A 14187-nucleotide genomic window follows, 5' to 3' on the forward strand; every position below is an offset into this window, starting at 1 on the left:
AAAATATCATTTGGTTGTCGTTATATATCACTCTATATCTGGACAGAGTGCTATTATCATTCCTGGTCTTTCGGCCAACGGAATCCATTCAATAATTTTCAATTCGTGTATGATAGAAGTCTGCTTCAGTCGGTAATAGAAGTACAAGGGGTGTTGATGCTTTAATACATTTTTGAACGGATTCAGGAAAACGGAGTGTGCAATCGTATTGAACAGTTGCATTCAATACTTCCTAAAAGAAATATATGAGCCACACCATGAGAAAACCAACATAATACGTTTGCGACCAGCATGGATCCTGACTAGCCTGCATCCGCACGGTCTAGTCAGGGTCTTGTTCGCTTTCAAAGTCTGTTGCAAATAGAGAACCTGTTAGCGAACACCATGGACCCTCGGATGCGCAGGCTGGTCTGGATCCATGCTGTTCGCTTTCAAAGTGTGTTGCAAATAGAGAAACTGTTAGCGAACACCATAGACCCGCGGATGCGCAGGCTGGTCTGGACCCATGCAGTTCGCTTTCAAAGTCTGTTGCAAATAAAGAAACTGTTAGCGAACACCATAGACCCGCAGATGCGCAGGCTGATCTGGATCCATTCCGTTCACTTTCAAAGTATGTTGCAAATAGAGAAACTGTTAACGAATAGCATGGATCCGTGGATGCGCAGGCTGGTCTGGATCCATGCTGTCCGCTTTCAAAGTTTGTTGCAAAAAGAGAAACTGTTAGCGAACAGTATGGACCCGCGGATGCGCAGGCTGGTCTGGATCCATTCTGTTCGCTTTCAAAGTCTGTTGCAAATAGAGAAACTGTTAGCGAACAGCATGGATCCGTGGATGCGCAGGCTGGTGCTGTTCGCTTTCAAAGTCTGTTGCAAATAGAGAAACTGTTAGCGAACAGCATGGATCCGTGGATGCGCAGGCTGGTCTGGATCCATGCTGTTCGCTTTCAAAGTCTGTTGCAAATAGAGAAACTGTTAGCGAACACCATGGACCCGCGGATGCGCAGGCTGGTCTGGATCCATTCTGTTCGCTTTCAAAGTCTGTTGCAAATAGAGAAACTGTTAGCGAACAACATGGATCCGTGGATGCGCAGGCTGGTCTGGATCCATGCTGATTGCAAACGTTGTATGTTGGATTTCTCATGGTGCGGCTCAATTATGTTGATATTTTTATAATTTGTAAGTCATATATGACTAATATGTAATTGAGACAGAATAGTCATATTAAACATCTCACAAATCTTACTTCCTCGTTTGTAGTAAGACGAATGATGTAGATGTCCGCTAAAGAAATAAAGACAATAAAAACTGAGGATAAGTTGCTGTTCTGATCTGTTTATAAATAAAACATTGATATTATATTCTTTTTTTCCACAAATAGATGCACTGATATCTGGTTGGGACGAATGCCCGTCTGTTGAGAAAGAGGACGGAATTTTACCTCTCGTTAAAAATCTTCTAAACTAGTTTCGAACCAGCGAAAAATTGTGATACAAACTGAACCCGGATAAACATTTACGACAACTTTGCAGATAGGCTACCGGATATTTAAAAAAAAGGAAAAGAAAGAAAGAAAAAAAACTTTGTATTTCAGTAAACAACAAAAAAGGATGCAATAAGTGGATTTTAGTATAACATAATATAACTCTCGTACTGAAATTGAATTAAATGCGCAGTTTCACCTTTTGTTTAATCTGCTTTAATATACGTATTTCTTTAGGCATAGTCAAGAGAAAATCTTAATGATATTAACATATTATTTATAAACTTCATCAGGTTCACAGTTTCTTTGTTTTGAAAGGTTTAGGAGTGAGTATATCATCCTAAATATGTACATAAAAATGTACCAGCACTACGTGTACAATTCGACTTTAGACGGAGGAGCATTCATCCGAACCCCCAGCATCTAGTTTTGGCTGACTGTGTCCCTTAAGGCTCATTTATACTTAGGTATCTATCGTACAAAAAATAGCAACTGTCTATACCATAGTACTTAGAGAATAATATGACTGTTCTATAAATCAGGAACTATTATTTGATATATATATCAAAGCGTCTTTTTTGCTGTTTCATGTGTACTTCTAAGAAGCAAATTACAGAATACAGAACGTAATGCTTTATCGTGTTTATTACCTTTTTTTTTTAATTAAAAAGATGATTTACTCTAAACAAGGAATAAACTTATCTTGAACCCCCGCTGTCTCGAAGTCCCAATGGTCGACTCCTTAGACCTCTAAAAACTGCTGTTTTGATTGTTTTAAAAGGCCAGCTTAGAAAAAAATGACACTTTGCCGCAGAGGCCCAACCTGATATTATGGAAATAACTCAGTTTGTATATTCATTTCAGTTGTACCCGGTTTTAAAGGTATATTAGATCCAAAACATGAAAAATTACCACATATAATTTATGTAAATAAAAAATGAACAAGTTTATATGTATCAACAGTACTATGCATTTGGTTTACAATGGTGCACAATGTATACAAAAGTAAAAATAAGTAAAGTGTATGTTTATCATAGTACCACCCATACTGGAAGGGCCAACCAAGTTGGCTTATGAGACAGCTATATACATTGAACAGCATTACTTCCCGATTTATACCTTTTAGTGCCAGGCATCAGACAGGTAGGCAATCGGTAACCATTACTTAACTAGCTTGCGGCTCTCCAACCTGTCTCTCTTTAGTAACAAGTCCCGTCTCTGACAGGGATTGAACATTCAAACTCCTGATTGCGGGACAGGTGCCTTTTCAATTAGCCCTCCGCAGCTCGGTATACATGTATACAGAACCACGGTGTCCCTTCTCTCCTTCTGTCAGATATTGTAAATATTACAATGTAGCGCGTCCCGGTATACTTGAGTGTTGAGTGGCTGCCATGTATTTATGGACAGTTTGTCATTAAACCTTCAATTTTTAAGTTTTTTTTCTTTGTGTATTTTTAAGCCTTTTTAATATGTTTTGGAAGTGGTTGTTGATTCTTGTGACAAGGTTCTTACTTTTTTATTCTTCCTAAAATACAGGAAATTAAAAGAAAAATATTTTTATTTCGTTCGCCCGCTACTATGTTTTTTGAAAAATAATCTGATGACCAAGAAATTAATTTGGTGCGGCCTAAAGTTTAAATTATTTTTTATGCCAACGAGTGGTAAATCGTGATTCATACTGAACCCGGATAAATTTTGAGAAGCAAGTAACACGATACATCCAATTAGAGCATTTCCTTTGATGCAGCAAGTATAAGTTTTGCAAAAGTTGCATGGATGAATAAATTGTCTACGACATATATATTACCATATCAACGAGCTGGCAGTACAAGGTCGAATTAATCCTAAAAATATGCAGTCATCCGTGCTAGAAAAGTACAGGCGTGATTTCTAAATGATTATAAACTACAGTTAAGAGATATAAGAACTCCAAAATAGAAACGTTTATATGTTACAAATGAACACCGATATTATTTGTTATTTGTTTTCTGTTTGTTAGAGGTTTAACGCCGTTTTTTTTTCAAGAAAAAAAATCAGTTATGTTACGGCGGGCAGTTAACCTAACCGGTGTTCCTGGATTCTGTACTAGTGCAAACCTGTTCTCCGCAAGTAACTGCCAACTTCCCCACATGAATAAGAGTTGGAGTAAGAATGATGTCAGACACAATGTCTTCTATCAGAGCGCACGTGGATCGAACTCTCGACCACGAGATCCGTAGATCTACGTTCTTCCTAATGAGCTAAGAAGCCGGGGCCACCACCCGATTCAACTAGCAACTTGCCTCAAACAGACACTCAGCTACCTTTCTCAGATTGAATTATCTTATTTCAAAGTTCATTATATTTGAAGAAAAGACATTTTCTGATATGTTATCATCTAAATCCACTACATCAACAACCATTTTCTCAACCACATCCCAATTTGTGTGTATCTTGCATAACATTAAAATGTACTTGATGTTTATGTCCACATCATGCTGGACACGACCGATTCTGTCTTTGAGACTAGTGTTGATCATGATCAGACTGCACGGACCTACACTATTCACTATACGTCAGTATCTTTTTTGGTATACACCTCTTTAAACTGTTAATTGTACTACTCAAATTGAAAGATGGACAAGTTTATAAAGATTTTTAACAGTGTAAGAGTTAATTGGCGACGCAACCAACGACTAAAGTTCATTTTGAGGTGGGGTTACTTTACGATTTATGGTCATGATTGCGTATGCTGTGCGCTGCACTTACATTGTAAATGTAAAGTAGCCACCTGCCTGAAGCAGACACACTGTGTCTCTTCATTGTCTGGCTGCCTAATACAGGTTTGACTGTATGATCAGACTGTGACGGCTTATACAGGTTTGACTGTATGTTAATTCAGTAATCATTTGATCAGTCTATGACGGCTTATACAGGTTTGACTTTATGTTAATTCAGTAATCATTTGATCAGTCTATGACGACTTATACAGGTTTGACTGTATGTTAATTCAGTAATCATTTGACCAGTCTATAACGGCTTATACAGGTTTGACTGTATGTTAATTCAGTAATCATTCGATCAGTCTATAACGGCTTATACAGGTTTGACTGTATGTTAATTCAGTAATCACAGTCTATGACGGATTATCAGGTTTTGCAATTACGGGGTCGAAATATATTTTAAGATAGGACATAAAAAATAAATCAACAAAGGGTTTGTTTACACGTTCCATTACTGGATATGAACTCAAAACGGGCAATCAAAGTTAACCAATGCCTATAGGAATGGAAGTATTTATGTACGTACGTCACAGGTATAAATATCAGCAAATTCCGTGAATTGACTATATACTTGTGCATTTAACTGAAAATTAAAAAGGTGTGTTTATTCTACGAATAAAGCTGTATATATATTATCGAACTTTATGATATTGTCAACTGTACACATTTAATGCAAATTGGGATGCAGGGGAGTCTTACTTTGAATCACTTGCTCATTTCCGATGGGAGTCGAAAATCTCGTTTTTTGTTGTTGTAGAATTCTTCATGAATGAGGAAGCCATGCAGCTGGATTTTGAAAGATTGGTAGTTCTAAGGCCTCTACTACGGAATCCTGTTGGGGCAATTCATAATATCGACACACGACAACGCGAAGTGACATAGCGACATTACGAAGTGACACCCGACAATCGCAAACGACGGCGACAATCTCAAACGACAATGTCGCGATATCCACTTTGAAATGTCGCCTTTCAAAAGCACGATATATTGCGATGTCACTTCGCGTTGTCGAGAGCCGTATCGCATTGTCGCTATGTCACTTCGTAATGTCGCGATGTCACTTCGCGTTGTCGTGTGTCGACCCTGCAAACGCGACGGCGACATTAACAAACGACATGCGATAATCACAAACAACGCTCGACAACGCGAAGCAACATTTTCCAAATGTCGTATCATATGTCGCGTGTCGCGGGTTCTGGTGAGGGTCGACGCGCGACATTGCCACAGAGACCAAACCTGATATTACGGAAATAATTCAGTTTGTATCTTTTGGAAGATCGATAGTTCTTATCTATACCTGTCAAAATGCGGATGCTGAAATCATTATGCGGTTATTATGCAAAACAAAAAAAAAATCTTTAAAGGTGTTTGCAAACTTATTTCTAAATATAGCCACCATGATAATATCTTTGAATACTAGTGAGACACTGTTTTCGTTGAAAACGGTGATTAAGCCATTTATCCTCGTTATATTTATAGACATACAGGTGACAATGACACATCATGTTTTAAAGGAAAAGATGTTTACCTGTTCTATATCTTTAAAGTTTCAAGGCCACATTTTGTAAGCATGTGTTACTTCTGTGGTTTAAGGGATTTAACATGCGCATTCATTTATAGAAATAATTTTATTTCGTGTAAAATCTAACTTGTATTTAAATATATTGTAATAAATCACAGGAGCCTGAAATTCTATCTATAATGCTCCAAAATGGCTAAATATAAAAATGACCCCTCCTATATATATAAATTATTATATATATAGGAGGGGTCATTTTTATATTTAGCCATTTTGGAGCATTATAGATAGAATTTCAGTCTCCTGTGAATAAATGATGTGAAAATATTGTTAATATGGCGAACACCAAGACGTATTTTTCATTACTATTTCGTTATCGTTTGTTTAATTTAAAACAGAAATCGTGCTTAATATACAAAACAATATATAGGTGAATGAGAAGTAAATGTAATAAAGAAATTAGATTTGGTACAATGAGTATATATTTTTCCCCTTATAAAAATGCCAAACAAACACTTACAAATTCTATATTTTACATTCATAACGTACAGAGTGAAATAAGTTGCAGCTGTTTTATCAAATGAGCATAAGTGCAAGGTTTTATGACATGTATGGGATTGAAGGCCAAACATAAAGTATGAAAATCTCATTAGATTTATTTGTCATAATGATAGTTTTATTGAAAGCGAGTTGTAGGAAAATCATGTCAGGTCATTTTCATAATGTAGCCAAATGTAAACACATTGGTTGATGACGAAACAGATGGGGACTTCATGGTATGGCGTACCATTTGGGTCGAAAGTTTCACGATACCACAGGTAGTAATAACATTATACCTGCAGGTAAACCGTATAATTTCATAACTGCGGGTATATATTGAAAATGTACCCACGGGTATAAAATTGTACCTTCGGGTATAATTTTATACCTGCAGGTATAAAAATTATACCCGTGGGTATAAAAATTGTACCTGCGGGTATAATTTTATACCTGCAGGTATAATTTATATCCGCAGTTATAATCTTATACCCGCGGGTATAATTTTATACCTGAAGGTATAAAACTATACCCGCGGGTATAAAAATTGTACCCGCAGGCACAATCATTATACCCGCGGGTATAATTTTATTAATTAATCATTTTATACCTGCAGATATAAAATTATACACGCGGATATAGAAATTGTACCCGCAGGTATAAATTATACCCGCAGGAAACTTGCGACCAAAATGGTACGCCATACTGGACGGACTGGTTTGATATCTGGCCCCTTCCCTGCATCGTCGTGCCTTTAAAGGTGTTACCTTCGTGCTCTTGCTTCTGCAAAGTCATTGAGTACATAAATAATCATGTTTATGGTTCAATTAATTTTGATTTATATCTTTACATGAGCATATTTTGTGTTTTACGAAGTGTTCATGTGGTTACTATTTAATGCGTTAGAGTTTTACCTGCCGGGGAGCAATTTCATTGCACTGTCGTATCGTATATGAACATGATAGGACTTAGAGAGAGAGGTTTGGCACCAGCAGACTAGTTCAAACTCCCAAGTGGTGTTTTTTGTTACTGACCGTTCTAAGGCGGTGTCCTTCTGTGTTCCCTCTTCATATGTGACGTCGTCTTTGAAAACCGGTCCAGATGCGGCATGACGTAATATCGAGAAACGACGTTTAAAGTTGCGCCAAGTTTACGCGCGCAGCTTTCTTACACATGTTTTAATTAGCAAAAGTTTGACCGTTAAAGTACGACTGCTTGTTACATGATTGATAACAGCCTACTACAGAAAGAATAATTAGACATCAGACCTGTAAAAAAATAGTGGTATTACGCCTGAGGCAAAATATTTCGTTCAAAATCAGTTGTTTCCCCTTCGCTATGTTTCCGGTTTCGGATATCAGGGAAGCATGTGAAGTTTACTTTTGTTTAACTACCTTTTGTGCAACGATGAAGGGATCTGAGACTTGTAATACTGTTTACTGATTTGGTAAATACCGTTTATAAACAGTAGTTAATGAAGAATCTCTAATATATTTGAAACTTTCACTGAAATAAGTCGGTCTTTTACCCGGAAGTGAATCCAAAACATACCGAGGGAAATTTATGAAATTTATCTTGTGGCCGCTAAACACAGATGATTTCACTATGCCTGTGTATTTAATATAAAATGGCCAGTTGGGTTATCACAAAGATTATTGAAGGCAGGCAGTTTCTTACTCGAGGTGACCAGGATTCATCAAATTAGTTCATTGTCCATAGTAAGCATTATTATGGAAAAATACAATATACATGTAGCAATGATAGATCTAATTAATAAATTTAATGCAGACTTATAGATTCCTGCCTGTGTCACATCATTTCTCGAAAAGTCCCCTTTCAAGTAGTAGTATATATGTTTCTTGTGGCTGTTTGTTACTTAGTTATCAATGCGTTCGTTTGTGTTAGTGGTACATGTGCTCAGTAAAGTGTTGCACATACCAGTACATATATTACCATGTGTAGCGTTGTATGGGCGACTTCAGACTTTGAATGTGACTGTCGGGCTTTGGTACAAAGGTTCCAAGTCCATGGAGTTAGGACCATTGTTGCATTTAAACTCTTATTTGCGAATCATTTTTGCCTAAATATATCAATGAAATAGTTACCGGTATATTAATTTCACAAACAGTGGAGATTTTATTTACCTAAATTAAAAAAAAAATCACGATGAATTAATATTACCATAGTGTACAATTCTTTATAAAATTAGAAAACTGCCGTATAATATTTGAAATAGTGAAGAAATTAAGGGAGATAACTCTTTCTTACTCAAATCAGCCATTTGTAATGGAAAACTTGGTTACTTTGATTTTGTTTTCGAAATGAAGACATGTAGAGTGGTTTGAACCGTTTTATATTTCTTCTTTTTTTCAATTACCACTTGAATAATCTAACCATTAATAAATTAAATTAAACGACTTGTTACCATGGTAACAGAATGTCCATGAATATAACTTTACATAAATGAAGAGTCTGAGCTTAATTTCTTTGCCCTTTTCATCATTTAATTCTCTGTCAGTGTTTCATCTGAGATGACTTCTGGTTTGCCCTTTGTCTGTCTGTCTGTCTGTCCGTCACTCAATCCATCTGTCAATCTGTTAGTTGCGATCATACAATAATTCCAAAAGTAAAGTATATTTATGATGTAACGTTAACCTTGTCAGGACATTGGTTATATGACCCAGGGAAGTGCCTACGCCTTTAGTATCTTGAACAATGGTTTGGGTCCAATCGCTAAGGTGACTATGTCTTAGACTAGCTGACAAACGATGCAGAATGTCCTTTGTTAAAACGTAGAGCTGGTGAGACCAAATATCTCATAAGAATTTTCCTCTGGCTACCTTGCCTAAATGATTCGTGTACCAATGATTCGTAAACAATTTCTTATTATGAGCTAGACAATTTCAGGGATCAGGCAAATCACTAAATGTTAAAACTAACAATCTTCAATTAAAAATGATTAGCTCAAACTCTTACAGGCTGGAGACCCTATACTTGACTGGTCTTTTTGTTGAAGTTCCCGTCAGACATGTCTTTGAATCAACAACATACGAGTCCTATCGCATAGATGCTCGGCCTCTGTCCTCTCAAACTCTATAAGATTGCCCTGACTCCTGGATGCTCAGTGCCTCTAATGCTATCGCATGTAGCATTCAACTACCATATAGGTATTATCCCCGATGCCTTGGCTGTACTTCGCCGATAATGCTGAACCGTTTATAAGCTGGAACTCTCCTACTATCTCAGTAGATTACCAAACTCTGTGTCTCTGTCTCAGCTTCCCGATGCTCAGCCTATATATGCTATCGTCTATAGCATTCAACTACCCTTAAGGTAAAACTCCTATGCGCTGGCCCTATAGCTCGAAACCTTATCGAAATTCAGCTACTCTTCTTTAGTCTATGAACTTCCAACGTCTTCTTTTTAATAATTTATCTGCCCTGACAGGGTAACTGCAATAGTCTCCTTCTCAAGATACTGGGATAAATTATTAGTTGAATCCTCGATGTGTTTTCTTCTACCGCTGGATACCGAATGAGCTCTCTGTCATCCATCTACCTATTTATACCCCAGCAGACGTGCTATTTTTAGAACTTGTTTCTGATTGGTCCAAATTTAAACATAACGTTTTACAACGAGTACTTACTCTATCAAATATCTGGTCCCCTTTAACTTTTGTATATGACATAATGTGCGAAGCTTGGACCCAGCTATCAATATAATGAACCCAAATCAACCATAAATGACTCAAATTCTATTAATAACAGCAATTCAACAAAAATTATAGCAATGGCAACATGAAAAGGGAGTCAAGCACTATCTGTGCTTGTGTGTTACGTTATCAATATATTAAATATACAAATTATTCTGACAAACCTAATATAAATATATAAATATATGTTTTATTGGTAACAAAACGTCTAAATGTAAGACAAAAGAGATGAAGAGGGATCCTTTAATGATTTTGAAAGTACAATTGTCAGCTACGAAATACAGATTTTACAAACACTTTAAAATTATATCTATATTTTCCATGGCGCACTGGAGAGTTTGGAAATATGTCACAGTTTCAAATCGAACCTCAGATTTCTTTCTTTCATTTATTTGCTGAGCATCCGCAGTTACTACCTGGAGTAGTTTCAACCAATCACGCCGATCTTATGCTCAAACAGTATCTAAGTAAAGTACTGGCTAAAATGAATAAAGACGATATTGCATGACTGCGATTAATATAGATTTATTCCTGTAATGTATCAGGAAATTATAATATTCCTTATTATTCGGCGCGGATATCAAAATGGACGCGGTCAAGCTTTACGGTGTCGACCCAGTACAATTTCTCCTTCATTGCTGTATAGTAAAACAAGCACTTTTGGATGTGGATTGTGAATTTCACAACAAAATTACCGCATTGACAGCTCTATATTTCTGAAGAGTAATATTATCTCGGTCAATATTTTACAGAAAAACCATCAACAATGAACGTTTTGCTACACATCAAAGTATCCAGTCCATGTTTAAATATCCCACTGACATCTGTCATTGCCGCCTCTCCGGTGTAGTTTTTTAGTCCTTCCGCACAGAAATGTAGTCCTGAAAAACACAGACAAAACAACTGTTAATGACATCAGAAATGACACAAAATGTACACAGTGCCAGTAAATACATTTAGAATTAACATGTCAATGTAGGGATGGCTTTAAAGGCCTAGATGTTGGCAGTGGGCCAAGGGATTTCTGTCTTTACCAGCACAGTTGGGGGCTAATGACCATCACAGTATGGTTCCAATTAACAAGGGCCAATGTTTATTGGAGGGTAAGTCTACCATACAAGTGTATCAATTAGTGAGAAGGGGAAACAATGTAATTTATCTTAAATTGATATATAATATAATTTTTAAAGTTTTTTTTTTAACTTTTAAAGTTATACTAGTTTTTTTTTGCATTTCTATGTAAAGAAAAATATTTGTTGATCAAACACAATAATAAGATAATCAGAAACTTATTTTCATAATAATGAAACAGTGATAAACTTACTTAAAGAAATATGCAAATTTTTATTTTTTCAAAGTATGTCTGGAGAATTGTGATATTTCAGAAAATTGTGACTTTCACTCATCTAAAGCTTGCAGAATACTGTAAATAACATTTGTCTAAAAATTGAATACAAAGCAAAGCATGAAAAAAGTCACTTTTGGCAACATACTGAAAATGAAAATTCAGTATAGATGGAACACAATAATTTTAAGTTCAAATAATGTTGAATACAAAAAACCCAGATTCCAATAAGAAAAATATTGTTTGTCAGCACAAAGAACTCCTGAATTTTTCGCGTGTTTTATTATCATTATTATTTTCAATATTATTATTGTATCTTTAATCATCCTTTATGTAATATAATAATAATAATAATTATTATTATTATTATTATTATCATTATTATAACATTAAAGTAACTTATTATCATCTATATAATATAAAAATAATAATTAATATTATTATCGTTCCACATTCACTTAGAAAAATTAATTTCTTTCAACTCCACTGCACACATCTTCATGGTCCAGTTGGGGTCCCTGCTGTGCTAATTGCCCTCTAATCAGTTACGGTTACATAATCGCTGATAAGCAGCAGATAAGATGGGAGTTGTATATTGGGTTTTGGGGGAGGGACACTTATATAGCAGTGAATCTAGGCCTTTAAATTAGGAACTTCAAAATTTCGAAGAACTACTTCCTACCATACAACGACCCGGAAGTACTTCAATACCGGGGTGACACCTTACATGGTCGATTTTGATTGGTTCACGATGATTTATCGCGAAACGTTGCTGAAGGTTATAACACACTAAATAGTCGATGTTCTTTATTCTATATAAAACTGATCTTATTCCAATGACCGCAACACACATCAGGACCCATTTAATGTCTGTAACCTACATTTTCTTTAAGAATATTGTCAGTACTAACTAAAAATCAAAAGAAAAGTGGGGGTCATGTTTGATGCAAGAAAAATAATTTCAGTCAAACGCACAAACTGCAAAATCAGCTAAAACATGAGACCCCAAATTATACTGGTGGTGTATGATCTAAGTTTCCATGAAAAATTTTGTAATGTTGTTATTTCATTATAAAAATGTTACCTACATGTCAAGAATAGATCTGTCATGTGATTTTAGCAAAAAAAAAAAATGCAAAGAAAATAAGGAAAATAGCCCTACAGAGCAAAACAACTGAGGACTATTTGTATCCGCCATTATGCGACTACCATTTTTTTTCGCGCCATTTTTCTTTTTAGTGTCTGTATGCCTGAATGGCTGAAACCTTTTACCTGTAGTGTAACAAAACTTAGAATATCTGCGAAATATGCCAAAGGTTCAACTAGCCAGTTCTAGTGTGGGGTGGTGGTGGTGGTTTTTGCGTGATATATTTCACACGTCATTATCTCTCATGAACAGATTCAACTTAACCAAGTCTGCTATTTTTCATTGAAATCAATCAGATATTCGTCACAGTCCCAAATCGAACCTCAGATTTCTTTCTTTCATTTACTTGACGAGCATGAGCAATTACTACCGGGTGTGGTTTCAGCCAGTCACGCCGAATTTATGATCAAACAGTATCTAAGTAAAGTACTGCTAAATATGAAAAAATAAAGGAATTTATGTTCTATTGCGCGGCAAAATGTGCCCGATCCTCACCTTTGCACCCGTGTCTGTTGCGTACAATGTATAACTTAACAAACTTATCAGTTTGTGGAATAGTATTCTCCAGTATTTTGTGCGTTGGATATCAACTTATCTTTTCAGTTTTGCAGGTCCGCATAGTGGTGTGGGCGCCATATATTATTTATTCTTCTGTGTGTGTGTGTGTGTTTCCGTGTGTCCGTGCGTGCGTGCGTGCGTGTCTGTCTGTCTGTGTCCATATGTACGTCTGTCACAAAACTTGTCCGCACTCTAAGATAAACATTTCACATCCGATCTTCACCAAATTTGACGAAAATGTGTTTGATCATAATATCTCGGCCAAGTTCGTTAAATTGCCAAATCGGCTCAGGCACTTCGGAATGAAGGCCCTTGAAACTTGGTTTTTTTATAATCAAAGCACTGAAAGTCTGATAAGACAGTCGCGTTATAATCAAAGCACTGAAAGTCTGATAAGGCAGTTGTGGGAGATATGCGCCTTTTTCAAAAGCATCTCTAGTTTAAGAAATATAATATCGTGGTTATTTACTAATTTTTCTTTTTTTTATAATTTTGATGGTATCCTCATGATGATGTTGATGATGACGTTGGGCTAGTAATCATACCTTTGAACGCAAAATTAAAATATTGTGATGATGATGATGGTGGTGACGGTTATGATGATGATGATTAGACTATGCATTTTACTGTACATCGGGTAATAATTACAGCAGTACTATGTTGACCTTCCGAAACTGGAAATGGTTTAAAATTAATCATACATTAAGTATTAGATTGCGTCACATTTTGTTCATTATACAGCAGTACAATCTATTGTTTTGTTTTATTTTAAGCAGGTATTGAAAGTAAATTTCTTTTGGGCGATGGGTAAAGAAAACAGGCATGTGGACAATAGAAATTTATGCTGGTGTTGGGTAAAGTAGTTAAAATATGTTATTTGGTAGCATTACCTGAAGGTAAGTAGTCAGGTAAAAGCTACATGTTATTAAACCGTTGTCTGCGGTCCCTTTTGTTCTACCATCTAAATCGGTTTATGACCACATTATTTATGTTAACGCTTTTTATCAAAAACTATTTTGATGTGGATGTTGTAGAAGCGAAAGATAAAAAGTCCATGTTATTGAAAAGTTGTATTTGGTCCGTGTTCTACCGTATATGATACAGACTATACATTGGTTTATGTCT

Source organism: Mercenaria mercenaria, chromosome 15, assembly GCF_021730395.1.
Source record: "Mercenaria mercenaria strain notata chromosome 15, MADL_Memer_1, whole genome shotgun sequence".
Classification (NCBI taxonomy): Eukaryota; Metazoa; Mollusca; class Bivalvia; order Venerida; family Veneridae; genus Mercenaria; species Mercenaria mercenaria.